Genomic DNA, 26,790 nt, shown 5'->3' on the forward strand with positions numbered 1-26,790 from the left:
AAGGAAAATCTAGAAAAAAATCCATTCCAGAAAAGGGAGCTAATAAGGGATACTTCTGTCTTGGGCTATGTTATTTATATGGAAAAAGCCTCACATTATATTTCATATTAACAGACTCCCTTTATCATTTGAGAAACCACAAGGTAAGAAATTAACTTATAATATTTTCAGATTATTGTATTCTAATGTTCCTGGTATAGGAAAACGATATTCCTTTCTGGAGGGACTCAGTCTCCACACAAGCCTTTCAGTATTTCCACAGACAAAGCCCACTGAGCATGAGTTCAAAACTAAAATTACAAAACATGTAAAGAAATAAACTATTATGAGTTTATGAAACAGCATCTAAAAGGATTTAAGATATTGGAATTATTGGCTATAAAATATAAAATAAAAGTATTTAGATGATTTACATAAAAGAAAGAAGGAAAACATGAAGAATAAGATGGTTTTATAAAGGAACAGGTAGATTTGAAAAAGAAATAACTAGAATTTTTAGAAATAAGAAATATCATCATTGAGATTAAAAGTCACCTGGTGGCTCAGTTGGTTAAGTGTCTGACTTTGGCTTAGGTCATGATCTCACAGTTCATGGGTTCGAGCCCTGCATTGGGCTCTGTACAGTCAGCTCAGAGCCTGGAGCCTGCTCTGTCTCTCTTACCCTCTGCCCTCCCCCACTTGTACTCTGTTTCTTTCACTCTCAAAAATAAGAATAAACATTAAAAAATTAAAATTTGGGGCACCTGGGTGGCTCAGTCAGTTGCATGACCCACTCTTGATTTTAGCTCAGGTTATGATCTCACAGTTTGTGGGATTGAGCCTGCATTGGGCTTTCCACTGAGAGTGAAGCCTGCTTGAGATTCATTCTCTCCCTCTCTCCCTCTCTTCCTCTCTCCCTCTCTCCTTCTCTCCCTCTCTCTCTCCCTCTCCCTCCCTCTTCCCCTCTCTCCTGCTCACACTCTCTCTTCCTCAAAATAAATAAAAATTAAAAAAAGAAATTAAAATGCAATATTCAGATTAAATAGCAGGTAAGCTAGTGCTAAATACAGAATTTATGAACTAGAAGGCAAATATGAACAAATTATTCAGATGACAGCACAGTGAGACAAATATGGAAAGTTTGAAAGAAACAGAAAATGTGCAGATGTTACTGTGTCTAATAGGAGTTCCAGGAGAAGAGAACAGAGAGAAAGGGAAGGGATAATAAATACATAGATAATGGCAGGAGATCGTATGGAATTTATGGAAGATATAAATCTATAGGTTTAGGAATTGTGACAAATTCTAAGCATAATTAAGAAAAATAAATTCATGTCTAAACTTACTGTAATGAGTCTGTGAAGATAAAGAAAAGGTCATTTATCTTGTCAGAGATAAAAGACAGATTACACACAGAGAAATGCCTGTTACTGACAGTGTGACAGCAGACTTCTTGGTTCAAGACCACAGCTGTAGAACAGTGGGATATCGGGTAGAATCCAGGGAGAAAGTCACTGTCAAGGATTGAGGATTGTATTCTCCAACTATCTTCCAATCATGAGCTGAAAAAAAGACATTGTCAGACATGCAAATACTGAGTTTGCCACCAACAGATTCCACTAAAAGGAACTTTTTGTTCTTTCTCATGAAAAGCGTATCTCTTAGGGAGAGAGAAAACTGATTCCAGAAGAAAGACCTCAGATATACAAAGGAATGGTGAGCAAGGATATCATTTAAAAATATGATAAATCTAAATAAACTTTCATGTATAAAATTAATACTTGAAATATGCATTCCATAGATAATATGGCATATATGATGTTATATATAGTATTATATGTAATATAGTATTGATAATATTATGTAGATAATAAAAAAGGTAGAACCAAAATATTAGGGAAGAATTACCTCTAAATTGGGATGGAAGCAATCGGAGGTGAAGGGAACGCAGTTTCCCAAATGTATTTGAGCACAACTCTGTAATCTGCAAGCATCCTGTGGGTTTATGTTGCCAGGAAACATACTTTCCGTTTGGCTTGGCATGTATGACCCAATGGAAGCAAGCCTGTTCGCTTCTGTGTCCTCGCGTAGGGCTACCCAGCGCTGCCGTTAGAGAGCCTGGCAGTGGGTATGCTCCCAGTGGGCGGATGCCAGATACCGGGACAACAAATAAAACTTAATCACTGTTTATCTGACATTCAAATTTAACCGGGTCTCCTGTATTTCCATTTATTGAATCCGGCAACTGTCAGTGGATGAAGTTGGGCAAGACGGTGGGCTGAACCGTGATGGAGGTGAGGGCGGAGTCCTCGGGGTACCTCAGGGTGCTTGTACTTCTAAGTCACGAACGGACCAGAGCAGAAGTTGGTCACGTTAGGAGGCCAGCGGCTGATCTTCACGGATAAGCAGATTGCGCCGTGAACCGTCCTCTCGGATCAGCTTTGGGGATTTTCTTGTTCTGCTGCTGAAGGAGGGGGTGGAATGGGCTGAAGAAGTGAGCGAAGAACAAAGGGAAGAGCAGTCATGCAAATCCACATTCCACTCCCAGAGAGCCTCATTATATGACCAGCGGAAAGGGCTTGCTCTGAAGGGGCTCCAAGTGTTATAAATGGGAATAGGCCATTTGTTAAAGCTTCCAGAAGCTCTTTCCATGAATCCGAACATTGCAACCATGGTATACTAATAATAACAAATGCTTTTAAGTACTTACTATGGGCCAGGTTCTGAACAACGCACTTTATACATATTAACTCTTAATATTCATGGCACTTCCTTATGATGGGTGCTATTTTTATTATTATGCCTACTTTACAGATAGGGACACTGAGCCTAGAGGTAAGCGTCTTCCCTAAGTCACACCAAGTAATTAACTGAGTCAGGATTTAACCCCTGGCTATATGTTCCAGGGCTATGCTCGTAACTACTAACTGTACTGTCTATCAGTGCATGACTGCCTGCTAACTAATGTCTGATGTGAAATGCTTTGCGAGAAGTTGATAAGGGTGATATAAACAGGAGCTAAGCTCGAAGGTCCTGTCTGGCTACATCTCCTTGCTGTGTGGTAGGAAAGTCATTTGGTAGTATCTCTCTGATTTCCAAGCCCACGTTTCTCGGAATGTAGATTCTAATAACACACCATATATTTACAGTACCCTTTCAATTTACCAACTTCTTACCGGTAACATTAAAGAAGTGGCGGAGTTAGGAAAGAACCTTACCTGGAATCCAGATATCTGGCATCAACTATCACATCGAATGTTCTGGATGCAAAACACCGTGCAAATGGCACAGTATCAGAGGGAACACCTGCTGGTTTTTCCTCCCAGCCCCCGCCCCTTCTGTAACAGCATGCCAGTTTTGCTTTAGGAAACCAACTGACTGAAAATAGTGTTCTTGGGTCTGTCAGTCATGGTGTGAAGCAGCAGATGTGCCCAGTAGAACCTCTTACGAAGGATTTGAATCTTGAGAGAAGGATCATCTGATCTCACAGTTGGGGGAGCTAACATGGCTAAGGTGGTTTCCTGAAGAGTTTCTGCATCCTTGATCCTTGTAGGCACCCTGCTTCCTGTCTTTTCTGAGTCCACCGCTTTTCCGTGGATTATGTGACCCACTCCACATGTTTTCAAATACTTGTTTTCTTAACCAGAGTTGTACCTCTTCTAGTTGTTTACAAGCAATTAAAACTGAGGCATACATGGAGGTACAGGCATAAATGTAGATTATTATTATTATCCATTGGTGTGAGTCACTTCATCTTTTCCTATTTGTTTTACACATTACAGAATAGTTGTATACTATGAACTTCTCCCAGCATCAAGCCTTGGGTGGGTCAAGGGTGATGCCTAAGGCGCAAAATTTAAGGAGGCGCTTACTCTCAGGTTCATGCAAGAGCAAGGCAGGTACCTAGAGAAAGTTTTCCCCTTAGGGTCCAAGGGAAGCATTTCCTTGTGCATGAAAGTGAACCAATCTTATACTGCAGGCATCGTAGACCCTTCCTTGAGGTGTCCTCATCTCCAGTTTGTTCAGAGATTGTTCCTTGGAGAGGGAGGAGCAAACACTACTAGAGATAGATATCTGATATGAGAACCTTAAGAATTTCTTTTTCTTTTTATTTTTTATGTTTATTTTTGAAAGAGAGCACAAGTGGAGGAGGGACAGAGAGCAAGACAGAAACACAGAACCTGAAGTAGTGTCCAGGCTCCAAGCTATCAGCATAGACCCTGGCACGGGGCTCAAACTCACGAACTGTGAAATCACGACCTGAGCTAAAGTCAGATGCTTATCTGACTGAGCCACCCAGGTGCCCCCAGGAATTTCTTTTTAAAGCTTAATATCTCTTGAGAATGTCTCTGGTGGTTGGTTCTTAACTCTGGCTGCCCATTGGAATCATCCAGATAATTTTTTTAACTTTTTAATATATGTTTATTTTTGAGAGAGAGAGAGAAAGAAAGAGAGAACAAACGAATAAACGAGTGGGGGAGAGGCAGAGAGAGAGGGAGACATAGAATCTGAAGCAGGCTCCAGGCCCATGGATTTTGAGATCATGACCTGAGCTGAAGTCAGATGCTTAACCAACTGAACCACCCAGGTGACCCCAGAGAAATCTTATAAAACATCCAATGATTTGGTCCTACCATCCAGAAAATTTTATTTATTTGGTCTGGTGAGGGTCTAGTGAATCAGCTTTCCAGATGATTCTAATGTGCATTGGAACCCCTAGTCCTGTAACAGAGGCCCTGGAGCCCTAGAGATGAGGGCAGCTGAGGAGTCTATTTCCATACCACAGCATCGAATTAAAAATCTGGTTCTTCTCTTATTTGCTGTATGACTTGGGCAGATTAATCTGTTTTCTTATCTGTAAAATAAGTATAACAATGGTACCAAGCTTCAGGGTATTTTGTAGTGGGGATTAAATGAGGTAATATACGTAAGGTACTGAGTGCAGTGCATGTAGTAAGTACTCAAATTGTTAGCCATCAATTTCATCGTGGTCACCCCTACAGATAAGTGAGCTTAGACCACTTCCTGAAAAGACACCAAAATTCTTGTGTATTTCTGGACACTTGGGAAGTAAAGAGTGTTCCTTCAGACAGGTGCCTTTGAGATGTGCAGGGTAATGGCTTCTCTCGGCACAATTGTCCAGAAGCAAAGCTGCTTCTTGACCTAAGTTTTGAGACCAGACACCCAGTTCTCCACAGTGGGACAGGAAGTGAGGGTCAGTGGGTATATTCTTGCTTCAGTCTAGCTTTCTCTGGGCTGTGGGGTCAGTTTTCCTCCTCTGATTTTGTATTCTTAATTTAGATCTCTAAGGCTGGGACTTGACACCCTGAAGGATATCAGTGCAGATCTACCTCTCTAATACCTATCTGAAATTTTACATAGGGGAAGGGGGACGAGAAAGTCACAAAAATTCATGGTGGGGGACAGGCCTAAATATGCTGATGACTGGTTGAGTAGAATAATAATTACAGCTGTAATAACTGACATTTATTGAGTACATACTATATTTCAGGAATTGTACTATCATTATCTCCATTTCACATATGAAGAATCAAGGTCTCAGGACCTCATCCAAATCCACACAACTAATAAGCAGTAGGCTTGGGATCAGACCTCAGGAGGCTTTATTCTAGAGCTCATGCCATGAATCACAATGTTTTATCAGCTTCTGTTCCTAAGGCATGTGCTGCATCCATTCTTCCTTCTGGAATGCAGTACACATTGGCACCCTTGATTTGTCGTCAGGACGTGAAGAAGGAACAACAGATCTGAATGCTTCTTTGCTCTTGGCCCATGAGGAAAGTACCATGCGTTGTGCTAGGTAATGGTAGCAGGAGAGAGAGAGCCAGGAAGGGTGAAGACCAAGAGGACCAAAAGCTAACATGGTCTCTGTTTGAAGAAAATTATCTAGTTTGAAAACACTTAGCTAGATAACATCCAGAAAAACAAAAACAAACCCCCTCCCCAACCCCACTCCTCCAACAGCAGAGAGGTAATGCTGCTAGCTCACCATTAGGGGTTCTGGAATCTAATCTGGAATCAGACTCCTGGGTTTGAATCCAACCTCACTTCCATTGTTTAGTGACTTGGGGCAGGTTACCTGACCTCTTCATGCCTCAGTTTTTTCACCAATAAAAGTAAAAGGGATATTAATAGTACCTCCTTCAGGTTGCTGTGATGATTTGATGAGTTAATACATGGAAATGTTTCAGGATAGCGACTAGCTTACTGTAAGTGTCCAACGATGATGATAAGTTGTGATCATTTTATGTGTTTGGCCCTGACGTGACATGGTGAATAAGACAGTGTGTGACCTCCAGAAGTTGAGTCTAACGCTGGAGCAGGCAAATTAATAACTTTAATATGTGTGGTGTGCCAGAGGCCCAACAGCTTTGGGCAGAAGCCTGCAGTGGGCGCATCTAATCCATTCTGGGTGTGTGTGTGTGTGTGTGTGTGTGTGTGTGTGTGTGTGGTGGAGGCAGTCAGCATAGGCTTTCTAGAAGCATGGACATCTGGGCTGAGAGTCTTGCAGAACAGGAAGTTAGCTGAGGGAGGTGCAGTGATCCAGGTTGAGGGTAGAGCAGGAGTTGAGAGTAAGCATTTCACATCTGTAGGGTGGCCAGACTTAGCAACTAAAAATACAGAACGCCCTATTTCACTTCAATTTCAGAATAACAACAAAGAACCCTTTAGAATGAGTACATGCCATGCAATATTTTTAGTATAAGTATGTCCCAAATATTCATAACAAGAAAAATAATTCGTTGTTTATCTAAAATTCAAATTTAGCAGGGTAATCTGTATTTTATCTCAATTGTCCATCCACATGTAGGGAAATGAAGGTGTTTCCATGTAGCTGGGCGTGGGGGGAGGGAAGGACGGGTGGGTGAGGCTGTGAGACGCACAGGAGCCAAATCGTGGAAGATCCTGTAACTGGGGCACAGGTGTGCAAAGCACCTGGCCCTGGGGGCACAAGCAGACCAGGTTCACCATTTGCTGCTGACCCAATCCAAGGACAGAGAGACAAGTGGAGGTGACACAAGAAAGTTTATTTCTGTGAGGCCCACATAGGGGAAATGTGGGACAAAGTGTCTTGGGTACGTACAAGTGGGTGGTAAAGGTCAGGTTGGTCACCGTCTTGGAGTCCAGCCCGTGGGGTCTTGCTGGCTCAGGGCAGTCTGCATTGCTTGAGGGGGTAGTTTCGGTTCCCGTCACAAGATGCTTTGCCTGCAGGGTCTTCTGCCTGAGTTAAGAGATAAACTGGAAAGAAGAACATAATTAGAAGATACAAACTGAGGTCAGAACTGAGGAGGTTGGGAAGTCCTCTTTCAATCTTGGGCCATGTCAGGGATTTAGATTTTATTCTGAAATCAGTGATGAACCTTTAGAGGGCTTATACCACAAAGATGTAAAACCAGTGTGAAACATGCATCAGGCAGATGACAGGAGTATGCGTTTCTACAGCTGCGTAACAAATTACCCCAAACTTAGCATCTTATTTTTTTTTTTAAAGTTTTTATTTATTTTTGAGAGACAGAGAGAGACAGCACAAGCAGGGGAGGGTCAGAGAGAGAGGGAGACACAGAATCCGAAGCAGGCTCCAGGCTCTGAGCTAGCTGTCAGCACAGAACCCGACATGGGGCTCGAACTCACGAACTGTGAGATTATGACCTGAGCCGAAGCCGGAAGCTGGACGCTTAACCGACTGAGCCACCCAGGTGCCCCCAAACTTAGCATCTTAAAATGATAAGCATTTATTATCTCACATTTTCTGTGGGTCAGGCATTCAGAAGTGACTTAGTTGGGCGGTTTTGGCCCAGGGCTTCTTATGAGGCTATAGTGAAATGTCCAGCAGGGTTGCATGCTCTGAAGGTTTTATTAGGACTGGAGGATTTGCTTTCCAATGAGGCTCACTCCCACAACTGATAAGGCACAGCTGGCTGTTGGCAAAAGAGCTCAGTTCCTTGAAACAAGGACCCTCCATGGGACTACTTGTGCCTCTCACAGCTTGCCAGCCACTCAGTGATCCAGGAGACAGCAAAGTGAAAGCCATATGTCTTTTGTGACCTTAATATTACAACTCACACACTGCCATCCCCACAGTATCCTAGTGGCCACATAGATCAGCCCTGCTGGATGGAGGAGGACACTAAGGGTCTACATACAAAGTAGGCAGGGGTCCCTGGGGCGACCTGGAGGCTGGCTATTGGGATAACTTAGCGACACATATGGCTTTGGAGGTGGAGGAGAGTGATAGAAGCATGGAATAGTGAAGAAAGGCTTGGAGAAGCAGAAGTATGGGCGACAAAGATAAGAGAAAGGAAGGAGGGTTGGAGGAGTGTGTAGTCCATTCACAGCAAATAACCAGAGCCATCACATGAGAAACTAAATCTGCCTTCTCTCCCGGACATGCTCCAAAACTGGCTTGCGGTTCTCTAGAGATGACCCTAAGAGAAGCACAGAAACTGGAAGGTGAGGGCGCAGTACCCCAAAGTTCCAACTTTCTGTGCTCAAGAATGAGTTCCCAAGGTGAAACAGAAAGTTAACATGCTTAAGGAGAAAAACATGTGGTTTTAGTATTAATGAATGGGGAGAAACCAGAAAAATTATCTATACACCTATTTAATTATTATCTATCTATCTGTATTTCTGTATGTTTATAGCTCCTTCTAAAGATATAAATAACTTAAATATACAAATATAGATTTTTAAATAATATGTTTATAAATATATTTATATAAATACATAAATATTATACAGATACCTATAATAAAAAATATATATATATTTAGGAGGAGCCACAAACTTAATAACATAACAAAGACATTTTTAAAAATATAGTTTATTACCAAGTTGGTTTCCATATAACATCCAGTGTGCTTCCCCACAAGTGCCCCTCCCCTTCCCCCCTCCCTCCTCAGCCCTCAGTTGTGCTCAGCATTCAAAAATATCTCATGATTTGCCTCACTCCCTCTCCCCAACTCTTTACCCCCTTTTCCCCTTGCCATGGTCCCCTGTTAGGTTTCTCCTGTTAGACCTTGAGTGACAATATATGGTATCTGTCCTTCTCTGCCTGACTTATTTCACTTAGCATGACTCCCTCTAGGTCCATCCATTTTGCTACAAATGGCCAGATTTCATTCTTTCTCATTGCCATGTAGTATTCCATTGTATATATAAACCACATCTTCTTGATCCATTCATCAGTTGATGGGTATTTAGGCTCTTTCCATGATTTGGCTATCGTTGAAAGTGCCGCTATGAACATTGGGGTAAACGTGTCCCTATGCATTAGCACTTCTGTATCCCTTGGGTACAGATCTCCAGCAGTACTATTGCTGGGTCATAAGGGAGTTCTGTTGATAGTTTTTTGAGGAACCTCCACACTGTTTTCCAGAGCGGCTGCACCAGTTTACATTCCCACCAATATTATAGGAGGGTGCCCGTCTCTCCACACCCTCGCCAGCATCTATATAGTCTCTTGATTTGTTTACTTTAGCCACTCTGACTGGTGTAAGGTGGTATCTCAGTGTGGTTTTGATTTGTATTTCCCTGATGCTGAGTGACACTGAGCATCGTTTCATGTGCCTGTTGGCCATCTGGATGTCCTCTTTGGAGAAGTGTCTGTTTAAGTCTTCTGCCCATTTCTTCACTGGATTATTCGTGTGGAGTTTGGTGAGTTCCCTGTAGATTTTGGATACTAGCCCTTTATCTGATTTGCCATTTGCCAGTATCTTTTCCCATTCTGTCAGTTGCCTATTAGTTTTTTTTTTATTGTTTGCTTTGCAGTGCAGAAGCTTTTTATCTTGATGAGGTCCCAATAGTTCATCTTTGTTCTTGATTCCTTTGCCTTAGGGGATGTGTCAAGTAGGAAATTGCTGTGATTGAGGTCAAGGAGGCTATTACCTGCTTTCTCCTCTAGGACTTTGATCATTTCCTGTCTCACATTCAGGTCTTTTATCCATTTTGAGTTTATTTTTGTGTATGGTGTAAGAAAGTGGTCTAGTTTCATTCTTCTGCATGTTGCTGTACAGCTCTCCCAGCACCATCTGCTAAAGAGGCTGTCTTTTTTCCATTGGATACTCTTCTTACCTGCTTTGTCAAAGATGAATTGGCCATACACGGTGGGTCCAGTTCTGGGCTCTCTATTCTATTCCATTGGTCTATGTATCTGTTTTTGTGCCAATACCATACTGTCTTGATGATGACAGTAGTAAAGGCTAAAGTCTGGGATTGTGATGCCTCCCATTTTGGTTTTCTTCTTCAATATTACTTTGGCTATTCAGGGTTTTTTGTGGTTCCATACGAATTTTAAGATAATTTGCTCTAGCTTTGAGAAGAATGCTGGTGCAATTTTGATGGGGATTGCATTGAATGTGTAAATTGCTTTGGGTTAATAATGACATTTTAACAATGTTTATTCTTCTGATCTATGAGCATGGAATGTTTTTCCTATTCTTTGTATCTTCTTCAATTTCTTTCATTAGATTTTCTACAGTTTTCATCGTATAGGTCTTTCACATCTTTTGTTAGGTTTACTCCTAGGTATTTTATGTTTTTTTGTGCAATTGTGCATGGGATCAATTTCCTGATTTCTCTTTCTGTTGTTTCATTTTTGGTGTATAAAAATGCAACTGATTTCTGTACGTTGATTTTGTACACTGCGACTTTGCTGAATCCATGGATCAGTTCTAGAAGTCTTCTGGTAGAGTCTATCGGGTTTTCCATGTAGAGTATCATGTCATCTGTGAAAAGCAAAAGTTTGACTTCATCTTTGCCAATTCTGATGCCTTTTATTTCCTTTTGTTGTCTGATTGCTGATGCTAGGACTTCTAGCACTATGTTAAACAGCAGTGGTGAGAGTGGACACCCGTATTGTGTCCCTGATCTCAGGGGGAAAGCTCTCAGTTTTTCCCCATTGAGGATGATATTGGCTGTGGGCTTTTCATAGATTGCTTTAATAATGTTTAAATAAGTTCCTTCTATCCTGACTTTTTCGAGGGTTTTTATTAAGAAGGGATATTATATTTTGTCAAATGCTTTTTCTGCATCTATCGACAGGATCATATGGTTTTTATCTTTTCTTCTGTTAATGTGATGGATCACATTGATGGATTTGCAAATATTGAACCAGCCCAGGAATGAATCCCACTTGATCATCATGGATAATTCTTTTTATGTGCTCTGAATTCGATTTGCTAGTATCTTGTTGAGTATTTTTGCATCTGTATTCATTAAGGATAGTGGCCTGTAGTCCTCTTTTTTTGTGGGGTCTCTGTCTGGTTAGGAATCAAGGTGATATTTGCTTCGTAGAATGAGTCCAGAAGTTTTCTTTCCATTTCTATTTTTTGGAATAACTTGAGAAGAATGGGTGTTAACTCTGCTTTAAATGTCTGGTAGAACTCCCCTGGGAATCCATCTGGCCCTGGGCTTTTATTCATTGGGAGAGTTTTGATAACTGATTCAATTTCTTCACTGGTTATGGGTCTGTTCACATTTTCTATCTCTTCTCGTTTGAATTTTGGTAGTGCATGTGTGTTTAGGAATTTGTCCATTTCTTCTAGATTGTCCAGTTTGTTGGCATATATTTTTTCATAATAATCTCTGATGATTGCTTGTATTTCTGAGAGATCGAATGTAATAGATCCATTTTCATTCATGATTTTGTCTCTTTGGGTGTTCTCTTTTCTTTCTGAGGAGTCTGGCTAGAAGTTTATCAATTTTGTTTATTTTTTCAAAAAACCAACTTCTGGTTTCATTGATGTTTTTCAACTGCTTTTTTGGATTCTATATTGTTTATTTCTGACTTGATCTTTATTATTTCCCTTCTTCTGCTGGGTTTGAGGTGCTCTTGCTGCTCCCTTTCTAGTTTTGTTAGGTGCTCTGTTAGATTTTGAGTTTGTGCTTTTTCTAGTCTGTTGAAATACGCCTGGATTGCAGTAAACTTTCCTCTTAGGACAGGCTTTTCTGCGTCCCAGAGCATTTGGATTGTTGTATTTTCATTTTCATTTGTTTCCATATATTTTTAAATTTCATCTCTAATTGCCTGATTTGCCCAATCTTTTTTCAGTAGGGTGATTTTTAACCTCCACATTTTTCGAGGTTTTCCAGACTTTTTCCTGTGGTTGATTTCAAGTTTCACAGCATTGTGATCTGAAAGAGTGCATGGTATGATCTCAATTCATTTGTATTTATGGAGGGTTGTTTGATGACCCAGTATGTGATCAATCTCAGTAAGAATGTGCCATGCGCACTTGAGAAGAAAGTGAATTCCCTAGCTTCAGGATGCAGAGTTCTAAATATATCTATTAATTACATCTGTTCCAGTGTGCCATTCAGGTCCATTGTTTCTTTAGTGATTTTTTGTCTGGTTGACCTATCCATTGTTGTGAGTGGAGTATTAAAGCCCCCTGCAATTAGCACATTCTTATTGATGAGATTGTTTCTGTCTGTAATTAATTGTTTTATGTATTTGGGTGCTCCTGAATTCGGCGCATAGATGTTTATAATTGTTACCTTTCCTGATGTAGAGACCCTGTAATTATTATATAATGTCCTTCTTCATCTTTTGTTACTGCCTTTACTTTAAAGTCCAGTTTATCCGATATAAGTATGGCTACTCCAGCTTTCTTTTGGCGTCTAGTTGCATGGTTAACAAAGACATTTTAACAGTTTTCGTTTGGAAGAAAACTTGTGATAGAAGAGAATCTGTAGGAAGAGCGCCCTCTGCTGCTACCTGTACAAAATAGATTTCCTTTCTGTCAATACCAAGAAAAACATGTTAAAAAGGCTCTTAGGCTATCTGGTTGCTGTCTGTAAGAAAAAATAACATTACATTAAAAAAAATAAAATTAGAGTTAAATAAACATGTTTGCTTCTTCAAATATCTTTAAGATTTTTCTTTGCGTTGTAGAAAGCCACATTGCTACATCTATTTGTATTTTTTCAGTGGTTCACTGTAATGCAAATATAATTGAGAAACAGAAACGTGTGATAATGATGCAATATGCAATTAGGATCATGTACTCCAACTCTTACCTATATCAAGTAAATCACTGTCTAGGTGCACAAATCCGTAAATAAGAGTCATGATTACCCCATTCAGAACATCTCCTCACAGTGCAGGAGGAAATGCTTTTATTTGTTACAGAGCACCCAGGAAAAGTAAAAGTGCTGACTGTTACAACCAACTCTACTGGCTATTTCTGGGGATTGGAGTCAGAAGGTGGGGTGGGGAGAGCAGACCAATTAATGCTCTCCCACAACTCCACGGCACCAATGACTCAAGAAAATAAAGGATGCATTGGCTTGATACTCTGTACTAAGTTGTACATGAAATGGATTGGTCTCACATCCTGACTTCCCACCCAGACCTGACCCATCTTGGCAAACTAGATATAGACCTGAGTGGCACTGCCCCACCAGGTGTCAGCCTGGAAACATTCACCCCTTCCATGCATTCACCCCTGCTTGTATCTCTGTAGTTTACATTCATTCTCTGGCTTCCAGAATCAGCTCCTGAGCCCTCCTGCTTCTCTGATTTATCACCCTTGGCTCATTGCTTAACTAAGACTTTGTAGGATTTCTTGAATTTGGAATATTTGCAACTTCACGGAGGAGACACTCTCTTAGCTAGTAGCTTCAGCCCAGTCTCTTAGCTAAGAAAAGAGGGTTAGACCATTGCCCATGTTTGGGAAAATAGTTATTTCCTCTAAACCCTTTATCATCTGTAAAATGAGAACAATAAAAGAATTCCCATTGTCAAGTTCTTGTGAGAGTTATAAACATTATAGTTGATAGAGTAGTTAGGATAAATATTGTTATAATATATAATACAATCATTATTATAAGGTATGATTGAAACGTTCCTAGTAAAATAACCCCACAACAGCACTGATAGATGGGCATCTGGTGATTCTGACCAGGCCAGTGGGAGGAAGTTTGAAAATCAGGGAAAGACATTTTGTCCATAATAAACTAATTTGTAAATTATGTAAAAATAAGTCAAAAGTGGGTAATTTATAGCTTATAGTTTACTTTTTTCCTTGATTTTTAAAATTTCCTCTAGTGAGTATATACTATTTTTATAATGGAAAAATATGAAATTTTAAGGTTAAAAGTCCACCATCTTTTCTCTTTTCATTATCTTTGCTTACACAATTAACACATGATTTTTATTTTCAACCTAAATTTCAAAACAAAACTAAAACCTGCCATGGACACACCACTCTGCTCCACATGAAACTCAGTCACTTCCCAGAGGTAGCCACTGCTGAGGTTTGGGCCTGCCCTTCTCGCTGTTTTCCTAACCAGTTACATGTTCCTGGCCCACTGATCAAGGACAATTTGTGACATGATCCAGCACACTTTATTTTTCCTCCCATTGTCCCTTTAGAATTTGTTCAGTGGGGATAATCATCTCTTGCCACATGATGAAAAACAGGGCCATTCTCAAGACTCCTGTAATCAGTCCAAGGTCATAGACACTTCTACATTCTAAACTTCATTGTAAAACAGAAGGTCACATTGGAAATTTAAAATATCCAGTGTAAAGTATACCAAAAACACCTCCTATAAAAAAAAAAAAACAAACAAAAACCTGGGTGGCTCATTCGTTAAGCGTCAGACTCCTAATTTTGGCTCACGTCATGATCTCAGGGTTCATGGGTTCGAGCCCCGCATCCGACTCTGAGCTGACAACATGGAGCTTCCTTGCTTCTGTTTCTCCCTTACCCTGTCCCTGCCGTGCTCAAGTGCATGTGCGCCTGTGTGCATTCGTGCATTCTCTCTCTCTCTCTCTCTCTCTCTCTCTCTCAAAACAAACAAACTTATAAAAAGCAAAAGATGAGAAAAATCAAAGTTAAATATGAGCAGAACTCTAGAGAAATGATTTTCAATATTGGTTGCATATTGGGATCATCTGAGAAGTTTTTTAAAATCCCAGTGCCTCACTTTCACCTCCAGAGTCTTTGATGCAGTTGGCTTGTAACTTGCTTGGGCTTCAGGATTTATATATATATATATATTTATTTATTTCAATAGTTTATTGCCAAGTTGGTTTCCATATAACACCCAGTGCTCTTCCCCACAAGTGCCCCTTTCCATGACCATCACCCCCTTCCCCCTCCCTTTTCAGCCCTCAGTTTGTTTTCAGTATTCAAGAGTCTTTCATGATTTGCCTCACTCTCTCTACCTAACTCTTTCCCCTCCCTTCCCCTTATTATGGTCCTCTGTGGGTTTCAGGATTTTTAAAACTTCCTCCAGATGATTCCTATGGGCTACTTTTAACAACCACTCCTCTAGATCCAACTTCCAATTCAAAGAAAATACAGGAGACAGAAGAAAACATTAAATAACACCATGGGGATGCTGGCCTTAGGAAATGCTATAGGAAAAAGAGCTAGTTTCTTTACAGAAAATTATAAGAGAAAGGAAGGAAGGAAGGAAAGAAAAGGCATGGAGGGAGAGAAACCTATACATTAGAAGTGACTTAGAAGAAATATCAACCCATTGCAATTTAAAGCTCCTTTTGGATGCTCAGGTGAATAAAGAAAGTATATAAAAATTTTTATATAACAAACGGAGAGTGTTGAATATTTAGTAAATGGATGATAGTAAGGAGTTATTTTTAAATTTTGAGACTATAATAGTAGGGTGGCCATGTTTTATTTTTAAAGAGAGTCTTCATTTTTCAGAGAATAGATGTTAAAAGGTCTCTGGATGAAATTACATAACATCTGGGATTTGTTTCAAAATAATCTTAGGAAGAGGGAGCTTGGGTGGATTGGTGTACATTAAAAAAAAAAAGAGTGGTCATGAGTTGATAATTGTTGAATTTGCGCAATGAGTACATAGAGAATTCATTATTCTATTTTCTCTGTTTTATATGCTTGAAGGTTTCTAAAATAGAAAAGATTTTAAAATGCACATTATAAGATATTAATCAATACCCTAATCCTCATTCTAAGATAGGGCCTCTTTTTCCCACTAAAGCTTGTAGTTAGGTGGTGACTGTCTGCTTTGGGGGAAAGATGTGTCCTGTTCCTTGCTGCCCACCTCCTCCCCCTTCTTGACTGTCGCCTCCCAAGGCCAAGTAGGAGACAGGAAGTGAGATGGGGGTGGTGGTGATTAGACAGATTTTTCACCTACTGGAGGGTCTTGGCCTCTTTCCTTTGTTGGCTTAAAGCAGACTTTTCATGGTTTGGTCAATTTCCTTGTATTGTGGTTTAAATTCTACACTTCACCCCCAAAGATGTGTTGAAGTCTTAACCCTTAGTATCTGTGATTGATTGGGACTTTATTTGGAAATAGTCTTTGCAGATATGATCAAATTAAGATTAGGTCATACTGGGTCTCTGCCTGGCTTGGGAATCAGAGTGATATGTGTTTTGTAGAATGAGTCTGGTAGTCTTCCTTCCATTTCTATTTTTTGGAATAGCTTAAGAAGGATCGGCGTTAACTCTGCTTTAAACGTCTGGTAGAATTCCCCCTGGGTATCCATCCAGCCCTGAGCTTTTATTCTTGGGAGATTTTTAATAACTGATTCGATTTCTTTCCTGGTTTTGGGTCTGTTCAGATATTCTATCTCTTCCCATTTGAATTTTGGTAGTGCATGTGTGTTTAGGAATTTGTCCATCATCTACTTGTCACACTCTCAGAGAGATGGTCTTTCTCAGGGCAGTGGTCCTCTCTGGCTCCCACACAGAGCACTATGCCAGCCATTTTCTACCCATTAGATTTCAGGGTGGGGGGTAGTTAGGCCCCATCCACTCTGTCCCATTCTCAACTTCACCAGGTTTTCCCTTAGAGACCTCTCATTAGACCTGAGTAGAAGGAAACAGAAATTCTCCCCTCCTCTGGAAATCTTTCCTGAAGACATCTCAGGAATCCCCTTTTTCATTTCACTGACCTCTTATACCTTTCATCAGTTTGAGGGGGGTCAGAAGTCTAGAAACTGGTGCAGACCATTTCTTGTTCATATGAAGATTTGTGTCTTGATCACTCCGGCAGCTGGATTATGTACCCAGAAAACTTTATATGTCCTTGAGGTCCTTCAATGACAGTACAGATCATCCTTTTTTTTTAATTATTACATTTAATTCCCTAGGAAGGCTTTTTCCATAGTTTATTCAGTCATTATCTTGGTGATGAATATTATTGTACTTCTAAGTATTGTGCTGCTGGAAGCGATCTGAAATCAAATCCTTATACCTACCTCCTCGTGCATATGTGTGGTTGTTTCTCTGAGCTAGAAAAGGATGAGTGGGATTACTGAGTCATAGCCTGCACGCTTTCAAATGTTTAAGTGGTTCTGGCAGATGCTCTGTGGTGTGGCTGCTTCACCTCTCATTGCCTCCCATTGGCAGTGTTTGAGGGCGCTCTTTACCCACCTTCACCAAAGCATTCTTCTGCTGTTCAGTGTAAGGCATGTAAGGCATCACCTGCTGCGGACGTGTGCTAACATCCATTAACCAACTGCACTGATGAGCTCCTTTCCCCTGATACAGTCAGCTGACACTCAGCATTCCATCTCTCCTCATTTTAGCACTCCTCCCTGGGCAGCAGAAATTGGAAAGCTTTTAAAACAAGCTACCTTTGTCTACTTCTCTCTGGGTAAGGTTCTGGGTGCAAATTGGGTCTTGCCAATGAGATGCATTCATTGGAAATTTAAAGGTGGAGATGAGGGGGACGCACCTTCCTATTGCTTTTTGGGCTGTTTTTGATGTCACATGTGGTCGTAGAATATAGTGCTTTCTTCCATCCAGAAATGGTCCAGCAGCCAGTGTCCAGATTTGTGGATGGTGAGAGTGTAAGTAACTTCTGGATGCCAGCTACTCGATTCTGAATCTTATCTGCACTGACATTTTCTAGGAGTCAATAGTTCCAATGGTAGCCTCTTGATTTCCCACCTTCCTGGTTGGGGCAGACAGGAAAGCTTCTGTGGGGGGTCAGTTCTGCAATGTCTGGGTGTCTTTCTTAGATTTATATTACATCCATTAAACCTTGATTTATATTAAATCGCATTCTGCATAAAATCCCCAGGGTCGTCTTTGCTTCTTGCAATTGGATCCTGACTGAGACATATTTGCTACACGGCACCTGATTTTGCTTCTCAGTTACAGGCCGTGGCTCTGGTAGCCATAGTCTACAGCCTCACAGCCCTTGGTGGTAGCCTGGGTAGTGAAACTCTTGCTATTCATTATAATGGATTCCACAAAAAAGTATTTAGCTGAGCCTAAGCTATTAGACTAATGGGTGAAAGAGACAATATCATGTTATGCCTAAAAGGAGCCCAGACTTTGGCTCTGTGGCCTGTGTTCCACTCTTGGCTCTGTCCCTTTCCAGCCAAATGACCTTCATTACATCTTTTACCTCTTCTGGGACTGAGTTTTCTGGACAGAGTTTGTAGGGGTGCCTGGGTGGCTCAGACAGGTAAGCATCTGACTTTGGCTCAGGTCATGATTTAACGGCTTCTGAGTTTGAGCCCTGCCTTGGGCTCTGTGCTGACACCTTGGAGTCTGGAGCCTGCTTCAGATTCTGTGTCTTCCTCTGTCTGTCTTTTACCCTCTCCCACTCACACTCTGTCTGTCTCTCTCTCTCAAAAACAAATAAACATTAAAAAAGGATAATGGTTTGCAGATGGCTTCTAAGGCCATTTTAGCTCAAAGACTCTATGGTCCTATGAAATCTTTGCATAAATCCAAGCAAGAAATGGTTAACTGCTGAATAACGTCATAGCCCACTAAGTATTAAAAGTCTTGCAAATGATACATTTACTTCCCTTCCCTCTTGTTCTGCTTGTCAGTCTTAGGCACTAAGCTTTCTCTGTTCTGTGCGCTTTCTTTTGTTTCATCTTCCATTAATAGTAAATTGACATAAAATGGCATTTCCAGCGAATTAGAGGTGTTGCTATGGAAACAGCCTTGATTCATTGATGTACACATTAAGTTGTTGACGCTATTCTCTGAGGTGCTGGTAAAAAGGAAAACAAGAAAAAATGTTATAGTAAGAATGACATTTTGTCTTTAGAGAAAGTGGACCACACTGTGAAGGCTCAATCTGAAGGTGTATGTATCACATTACTGCAAAGATTCAGATTAACCCCGGGTCTAAACAGGCTTCCTGACTCAGCCCCTGACATGCAGGTGCTGGTCTTGTCTCCCTGCGCCCAGGTTACAAGGAAACTCAGAAGTCACTCACCGTACTTACAGTTCTAGTAGTAGAATTTCGTATAAATGGAATCATCCTCTTATCTAGTCTTTTGTGTTTGACTTCTTTCACCTAAAATAGTATTTGTGATATTCACACATGTGATTGTATATATCCTTCCATTACCTTTTCTTGATGTATAACATTCTATAATGTGTTGACACCACAGTCTGTTTATTCACTTACAAGCAGATAGAAATTTGGGTTGATTCAGTTTCTGGCTGGTACATACAAGCGTTTGTGTGGATACATGTTGTTATTTGTCTTGAGTAACTACCTCAGAGTAGGAATGCTGGGATGTATGGTAAGTGTACAAAGTTTCTTAACTTTATAAGAAGATGCCTTACTGTTTTGGCAAGTGGCTGCCATATTTTACCTTCCCACCAACAATGTAGGAGAGAACGCTCCATAAACTTGGCAATAGTGGGTATCAGGTCTCAATTTCTGTACGTATGTCGACTTGGACAAGTACAAGTTTGTGGACCATACTTTGAGCAGAACTCCTCCAGGCCTTTCACAAGAATATGCCCATGATCCCAAATATCCCAAATGTAATTGGAAAAACAGGTAGGCATTCTGGTTATCCCTGACCAGAACAACAGGATCTAACAGAAAGCTCCGCCTGGGTCAAGCAAATGAAAACGAGGCAAGTCTAGTTCTACAGCTTTTTATGGATTATTTTCCTGCCAAAGCTGGGATGTACTTTTTTTTTTTTTTTTTGAGAAACACTTGGAATTTTCTTTCTTTTCTAAATGATAGAAAATAAACGTATCTGTTTTTAAAAATGAATCCCAATCTAGCTCCAGCATGCCTGTGGTGTCGGTAGCAAGTCCATTAGCATCTTTCTGGCCTCTTTCACAGTGTTTGCATTGACCTTGGAAGAGCTGGACTGTAATGGATGGATGAACAGCCAGACTCCGGAACTGAGATGCAACTTGAGCCAGAGCTGGGAAAAAAAATCAAGTTGAGCCCTAATTAGGAGCAAAGAAGGATAGAACATTGCTGGAGGGCGTAGCTGAAGCAACTTTTCTAACTCAGGTAAGTTTCCTAACATTTGGTGGGAGGAAGAAGGTAACACAGCACTGATCTGAAATGTCAGAAGAGCCTGCTAGCTGTTTTATTTTCTGCCCCCTTCGAAGGTAAATTTGAGTCACTGCACAGTTAGGTGAACCAGAAGCCACACAATTATATCTGTGGTTTTAAATCCGGACTCAACAGCCCCAAGGGTAGTTTCATGCAGCTGCCGATTTGTGCCTGAAGAGTGTATTAGAGTAAAATATTCAGAAATGCATTAAACATACTTATCTCTAATTACTTATAGAGAGTGGGCTAGCCCTGAGTGGGGTCATTTTGCTAAACAGCACAGAAGAAATTCCATTAAAAGATTAATTCACTAAGGAAGAGTGTGCTATTCTGAGAATAAAAGTTCCCCTAATGTAAAGGAGATACTGCCGAGACAAAGCTGCCGCTGCTGCTAATGGGTTATTTTTGGCAACGTATTTTGGAATGAGGTGCAATTATTTAAGACACATAAAGACTTAGACCTGCATTAAAACAGAGCACACATTTTTTTCAATATATAAAGTTTGGGGAAAGTTTATGGTGAAGAGTTTTTTGGGTAAGAGAAAGCTGTGGGAGAGAAGACCTATCATTTAGATTCGAAACCCTTCCCTTATCTTTCTTTGCTGTAGTTAGCCATAGGTTGCAACGGTTGCAAGGATTAAAATGTAGTTATCTTTTAAGTAAACATACCAAGTTAAAAAAAAAAATCCAAGCTTACAAACAGTGAGGCGAAGAACTGTAAGATGCTTTACTTTTTATATACATGACCAATTTATTGCATCATTAATGGGTTGGCAAGTATGACATGTTTCTTAAAGGGTTGACTCCAATGAAATACATCATTTCAGTATGCAAATAATATTAGATCTTGGATTAAGAAAGCTGCTAGGTAGCGAGATACCTTATTTATGGCCCCTTGCCCCCATATACAAACTTTCTAAAACGATTTGTGAAATCAGTTATAAATTGCAACTGCCTTGAGGGTGAAATACATGGGTCAACTCAGTGTCTCCAGAAGTTTTATTAACTAAGTGTGTAAGAGGCTCCTGATCAGGATGCTATAAGAATGTTTCCGTGTATCCTGAGGCTCCAGAGTTATGGGGTCCTCACAGGGGAGCAGCCATTGGTTACGTCTCTGCAGCACTGAGACAGCTCTGCCCGGCAGCGGAGCCCAGTTCACGCCAATCGCTAACTCTGCTTGTACCCTGGGGCCGCGATATCAGTATCGCAATGCCCTGGGGAGGACAAGTGCGAGGGTGGCTCACGGCAGGCAGGAGCCGAAGGGAGTACAGGTGTAAAACCCCAGGGAAGGTAGGCAGGGTGGGAGTCGCCAGAGGTTTTAGTTTCTATAAACCTTTTTAGCAAGCAATAAACTACAAATGGCTTCAAATTATTCTGGAAGAATGAACCTTCTAACAGGTTCAACAATGACATAGCCGATCTTAGCGGATGTCATAATTTAGAATTTCAATAGGTGGCTAGCCGTTTGTGAAAAAGAATCATTTAGATCCTCGTCTCCTCTCATACATCAAAATAAATTCCAGATGAACTAAAGAATTAGATGTAAATGATTAAGCTATAAAGAATGATCTGAGTTTGGGATGGGGAAGGGCTTTTCAGCTACAAAAGTCAGTGGAAAATATTTAAAAAGTAAAATTTATGATAGATTTGACCACAGAAAACACATGCTCCTCTGTGTATGTATATGACAACCACTACCAATGAAAGAAAAATATAAAATTGAGTGAATATTTATGAAATTATTATAGAGGTGAGTCCCTTGTTCTTGTTAACAAGAACTTCTCCCCCCAGATTAAATTAAAATGAAAAAGGACTTGAAAAGGTAATTCATAAATTTAACATTTTATGTAAATAACAAATAATAAATTAAAATGTCCAGCCTTCTTAGGAACTAACCAAATCTAAATGAAAACAAGATTGTTTCTTTTGAATTATTAAGAGGCAAAGAATTAAAAACTTTTTTTCAATGTTTTTTATTTATTTTTGAGACACAGCGCGAGCAGGGGAGGGTCAGAGAGAGAGGGAGAAACAGAATCTGAAGCAGGCTCCAGGCTCAGAGCTAGCTGTCAGCACAGAGCCCAATGCGGGGCTCAACCCAGGAACGGTGAGATCATGACCTGAGCCAAAGCCGGCTGCTTAACTGACTGAGCCACCCAGGTGCCTCAGGCAAAGAGTTTTGTAAAAGATGATACCCAAATGTCACTTGATAAAGACTTGATAATTATTGGATAGAGCAATTTGAGATATTTGTCAAATTTTACTTTGATTCAGCAAATTTTCCTCCACATACTAATGAACTGGTCAGAAGTAGAAAGATTTATATATCAAGATATTTATTCATTAATTTGTCAGAAGTTTGAAATGACCCCAATGGCCCAACACTTAGAGAAATCTTGCATACATTATATAGTATAGCCAGAAAAATATTATATTTTAGCTATTTATTTTTTATGTAATTAATTTAATTTTCCAAATTGTTGATAGTTATTTGAAACTGTAATTAGCAACATGAGACATATTCAGAGAACAATGAACTTTGTGAGGTGTAGCAAATACTTTATTTCAAAATGAAAATAGCTAATTTTTCTGATTATAAAAATAAAATACAAAATTACAATATAAAATGGAGGAACAGGACGCCTGGATGGCTCAGTTGGTTAAGCGTCCAACTTTGGCTCAGTTCATGATCTTATGATCTGTGAGTTTGAGCCCCACATTAGGATCTTGCTAACAGCTCGGAACTTGGAACCTGCTTCAGATTCTGTGTCTCCCTCTGTCTCTGTCCCTTGCTCACTCACACTCTCTCTCTCTCTCTCTCTCTCTCTCTCTCTCTCTCTCTCAAAAATAAATACTAAAAAATAAAAAAAAAGAAACAAACAACATGGAGGAACACAGTAAACCCAAGCAAAAAAGCAAAAGGGAATTAAAAAGCACCAGCTGTCAGAGATAAAAGATGTTAAAACAGTGAATATCCTTACACATAGTTTTCTCTGCACGCACCCAGGCACACACTCCATGTGTAGCTTACACAATATTATTTTCATGGACTAGAGCATACTTAAACTGAATGTATTTCTTATTCAAGATATTTACAGACGTATTTCCAAGTCAAAATTATGCAGCGCAGTCATCATTTCTAATGATTGCCTAGGCTTCTATTGCCTATTGGCCCCAAAATTTAATTAACTGTTATTCTGTTGATGGATATTTTTCTCAATTAGATGGGGCCAGGGCAAATGCAGCTGTGAGTTTGGTTTTAGGGGAGATCCCTTAGTACAAAGATGAGAATGCCTTGGGACACCTGGGGGGCTCAGTCAGTTAAGCATCTGACTTCGGCTCAGGTCAAGATCGTGGTTTGTGGGTTTGAGCCCCACATTGGGCTCTGTGCTGTCAGGACAGAGCCCTCTGCGGATCTTTTGTCTCTTCCTCTCTGTTCCTTCCCCACTCACACTCTCTCTCTAGTTCAAAAAAAACAGATGAGAACACCTTGCATGCAGGTAATAAACTCTTGGGACAGAGGCACCAAGCACTCTGGGTGTTACCCCAACTGGGCAGGGAGTTGTCTGACATCACCAGCTGTCAGCATTCAGCAACCCTTGAAGAAACAGGATTTAAGCTACCAGAGTAAAGAGAGCCCTTGTTCCTTCTGGAAGATGAATTTGCCTGGCCTGAGCGAGCCCATTCTGGGCAACTTGAGCTCACAGGGTTGCTGACCAGACCATCCTGTTTGTCTCTCCCCACAAGGACATTGTCCTGAAGATTCCAAGGAAGAAACCCCCTCTCATAAAGATCTACTTCTGGAAAAATTTAAAACTCCGGAAAGGCCACTCCCAGGGCTAAAGGGCTCAGCTTGTCATTTTTCTTTCTTGCCAGTCTGGAGTTATGTTGTAAGCAGCTCCATGGTCTGTCTCATCAGGCTTGGCTGAACCTGGTTTGCAAATGAGTTCCTACAAAATTCTGCTTTGCATGTTGGAAGGTTGCTTTTAACTCTTACTTTCCCGTTGCATTTCTGCTATCCGATGCTAGCTCTTCCCAGCTCCTGCCCGGGATCCTTAACCAGGGAGTATGTGGCGCAGTGCAGAAATGAACAAAGGAAAGCACATGGACATTAAAAAAAAGAAAAAGACCTTTCTGTATGCCATCCACACATCATTTCACATCCTTCAAATAATAAATTTGCAAGATATTTTAAAGTAATTTCTATTGTTATAAAGCATTTAAGTAACAGTTGAGTTATATCAAACTAACCCCGAGTAGGACTTCCAATTTCATTCTGCTTAAAAAATTATAATGACTTCCCAAGGCCTACAGTGTAAAGGACCAGTCTCTTACCCTGCAGGGTAAAACAACTATTTATAATCTGACGCAACTGCTTTTCTTCCCTCATTCTCCACCATCCCTTATTACATACACTATAGAAAAATACACCGTAACAAATTTCTCATCGTTTCCCTCAAATGGCTCATGATGTCTTATCACTTTGTGACTCAGCTGAAGCTTCTGCCTTTACTAGGGTAGGGGCTTTGCAACTCTGGCTGCCCATTAACATCTCTGGAGAACAGTGAAAAATATTTTTACTTATTTATATTTTGAATCTTTAAATTGTTAAGTATCTTAGGTTTATAAGAGTTATGAATATAGTACATCAAGTTCCTATGTGCCCTTCACTGCCCCCCCCACAGCGTTAACATCTTATGCTGCCATGTTACCTTTATCAAAACTAAAAAATCGACAGTGCCAATTTAGTAACTCAATACCAATTTCATTTGGATTTCACCCATTTTCTGCTAATGTCCTTTGTTCAAAGATCCAAACTAGAAAAACCACATCATATTTATGTGACATGTCTGCTTTGTCCCCTCCAATCTATGAAAACTCTGTTTTTTTTGAAGCCTGACACTTTTTGTTAAGTTTATTTATTTACTTTTTACTTAGAGAGAGAAAGAGAGAATCCCAAGCAGGCTCCATGTTGCAGGACAGACCCCAATGTGGGGCTCAAAGTCCTGAAACGTGAGGTAATGACCTAAGCCAAAAACAAGAGTTAGTCACTTAACTGGCAGAGACCCAGGCTTCCCTGGAGCTTGAGACTTCTCAAAAGCACTAGCCATGTATTTTGTAGAAAGTTCCTCGGGTTTGTGTGGTATTTTCTCATCATTAAACTGGGGTTAGGGATTTGAAGGAAGGACATCACAGAGGTTGTATGCCCTTCTTGTTTCATTACAGGAGACACATGATACAGCAACATGACTTATTTCTGGTGATGTTCTTAGTCAAGGTGGTGTCCACCAAGTTTCTCCACTGTAAAGTTACTGTTTTTCTCTTTCTATACCTGTTAGTCAGAAAGTCACTAAGGCCAGCCTGCACTCAAGGGGAGGGAATTAAGCTTCACTTTTTGGAGGGAAAAGTACATTAAAATGTAGACATAAATTAAAACCACCACAGAAACCAATACATGTTTTGAGGGAGATACTTTGAGGCTATGCAAATATCCCATTTTTCTGTAAAGTTTTGCCCCTTGATTTTGAAAAAAATTTTAGTATTTTGAGAGAGAGAGACATAGTATAAGCAGGGGAGGGGCAGAGAGAGAGGGAGACACAGAATCAGAAGCAGGCTCCAGGCTCTGAACTGTCAGCACAGAGCCCGACGCGGGGCTTGGACCCATGAACTGTGAGATCATGACCTGAGCCGAAGTCGGATGCTTAACCGACTGAGCCACCCAGGCACCCCTTACTTTTGTCCCTTGATTTTAACATTTATTTATAGATCTTGCCTCTAGCAATTGTTACTCTGATTTTCTCCAGGTGATTTTCTGTTTCCCTCATTTCTTCTATACTGAGTAATTGGACTTCTTTATGTAAGAAAGGTTTTCCCCTTCTCCCCACTTATTTAACTATTCAATTGTGTATTTATCAGTGTGAACTCATGTTTATGTTTTGGGTTATAATCTGAAACCATCTTTGTTTTTTGCTCAGATGATTCCAGCTCTGGCCACTGGGGGCTCCTCCGGGCTTGCTCCTATGTCCTTTTGATATGTTCCCCTCATCCTCCACCCTCACTTTTTTTTTTTTTAAAGACTTTCTTATTCTGGTACTACAAATATGCACCAGGTTTATCTTGTATTTCCCCTGCTTCGGGCCTTGGAACTCATCAGTTCACTGGGAAGCTCTGCTTCCTTGTATTGGAGAATGGTTTAGAACCTAAGGTCTCATGTTAGGTGTGTTCATTATTACTGGGGTGTCCTCAGTGGATGGAACTAGGAAATAGATGTATAATAACCCTGGAATACACATATACCTATATTTCCATATCTTCCCATTTGTAAATATATGAAAATAAACACAAATTCATACCAATACCTTCAATTCTAATCCACTGCCACAGGCCTTGTTTCTGCCTTCCCTAAGGAACATTAAAATTTTTTTAAAAAATATTAATTTCTTTTTGATATATACATATATACATATATATATATATATACATATATATATATATCGAGAGAGAGAGAGAGAGAGAGAGAGA

Source organism: Suricata suricatta, chromosome 2 (genome assembly GCF_006229205.1).
Source record: "Suricata suricatta isolate VVHF042 chromosome 2, meerkat_22Aug2017_6uvM2_HiC, whole genome shotgun sequence".
Lineage (NCBI taxonomy): Eukaryota > Metazoa > Chordata > Mammalia > Carnivora > Herpestidae > Suricata > Suricata suricatta.